The 1910-nt window shown below is 56.3% G+C and overlaps 1 pseudogene across 1 annotated transcript; it reads left to right on the forward strand.

Moving 5' to 3' along the window:
* The first annotated feature begins 987 nt into the window (after positions 1-987).
* Positions 988-1696, forward strand: LOC106724254 (annotated as a pseudogene). The gene has a single exon (XR_001359996.1). The product of XR_001359996.1 is annotated as a ferritin light chain pseudogene (transcript).
* Positions 1697-1910: the final 214 nt, after the last annotated feature.

The raw sequence follows: 1910 nt of genomic DNA on the forward strand, positions 1-1910 counted from the left end.
AGCTCCGCCTTCAGGGAGGAGCTTGCTGCTCCGCTGCACGAGCAGTCAGTAGACACCCTCCCCTGCAGGGCCTTCAGGACCCACCCCAGCTTTTGTTTGCTTTCAGAGCAGTTTTAGGTTCACAGGAACACTGAACAGACAGCAGATGGGTACAGAGATGACACCCCCGTCCCCCTACATGTGCATAGCCACCCCCACTACCAGCATCTGGGACCAGAGGGAACATTTGTTACAATCGATGAACCTACAGACACATCATCACCCAGAGCCCACAGGTTCCATTAGGGATCACTCCTGCTGGTGCACATTCTGTGGGTTTGGACTTTGAGATCACAGGAAGATTTTTAAAATATATATATACTTTATTGATTTCAGAGAGGAAGGGAGAGAGAGAGAGATAGAAGCATCGATGATGAGAGAGAACCACCAACTGGCTGCCTCCGGAAATCCCCCACTGGGGACCCACCGTAACCCCAGGCATGTGCCCTTGACTGGAATCGAACCCAGGACCCTTCAGTCCTCAGGCCGATGCTCTATCCACTGAGCCAAACCAGCCAGGGCAGGAAGATTTTTTTTTTTAATGGGGGTGGAGGGGAATGAACTCTGTCCCTCAGGAGGTTGGGGTGGGAGGTGAGGTCAGAATCTCCGGTCCCCAGCCCCCAACACTGGTCTCTTTCTTCCTCTGCCCACACCCCCCAGAACCGTCCCATAGTGAGCGTCCAGTCAGAGGAGCCTGGGCCCCACTGCTGCTGCGAGGACCCCCTGTGGGACCTGGACAGCGGCCTGACCTCAGGGGGCCTCAGTTTCCACGTTTTCACTATGAGCATCTCCACGGTGAGGCTTCGCTGGGACTGAGGTTGAGGCTTGCTCTGGGCAGAGCTGGACACGGGGGTGAGGGGAGGGGCTACCCGCAAGGGAGCTGATGGCAACCGGTTTGGGGAGGGGGCCAGGCACTGGAGGGGCCCCCTCCCACCGCACTCGGAGCTCCCGGATCTGTCTCTTGCTTCAACAGTGTTTGGACGGAACAGACCCAGGGACGCCCCTTCTTCCAGCCTCCGGCCACTCTCCTGCGTCTCATCCACTCACCACCTTCAGGACCACCCCCGGGACCAGCCAACACCGGTTTTGTTTTTTTTTTCTACCTTAAACTCCTTATTGCCGGACAACCATGAGCTCCCAAATTCGTCAGAATTATTCCACCGAGGTGGAGGCTGCGGTCAACCGCCTGGCCAACCTGCATCTGCGGACCTCCTACACCTACCTCTCTCTGGGCTACTATTTCGACCGCGACGATGTGGCTCTGGAGGGCGTGGGCCACTTCTTCCGCGAGCTGGCGGAGAAGAAGCGCGAGGGCGCGGAGCATCTCCTGAAGTTGCAGAACAAGCGTGGCGGCCGCATTCTCTTCCAGGACGTGCAGAAACCTTCCCAGGATGAGTGGGGCAAAACTCAGGACGCCATGGAAGCCGCCCTGGCCTTGGAGAAGAACCTGAACCAGGCCCTTTTGGATCTGCATGCCCTGGGTTCGACCCGTGTCGACCCTCATCTCTGCGACTTCCTGGAGAACCACTTCCTGGATGAGGAGGTGAAACTCATCAAGAAGATGGGCGACCACCTGACTAACATCCGCAGGCTGGCCGGCCCCCAGGCTGGGCTGGGCGAGTATCTCTTCGAGAGGCTCACCCTCAAGCACGACTAGGAGCCTTTGGAGCCCAGAGGCCTTTCCGAGGCCCCCCCTTCACCCCCCTGGCGTCTCTGGCTTTTACCTGAGCCTCTTCCCGAAACTACTAGCCATTCCTTTAACCACCCTGGAGCCCTCTCCCATGCATTGGACCAAATGAGACAATAAAGCTTTTTGCAACAACAAAAAAAAAAAAAAAAAAAAATTATCAAACTTTAAATTTTGTGTTTTT

The sequence above is a fragment of the Myotis brandtii genome, unplaced genomic scaffold (genome assembly GCF_000412655.1).
Source record: "Myotis brandtii unplaced genomic scaffold, ASM41265v1 scaffold78, whole genome shotgun sequence".
Lineage (NCBI taxonomy): Eukaryota > Metazoa > Chordata > Mammalia > Chiroptera > Vespertilionidae > Myotis > Myotis brandtii.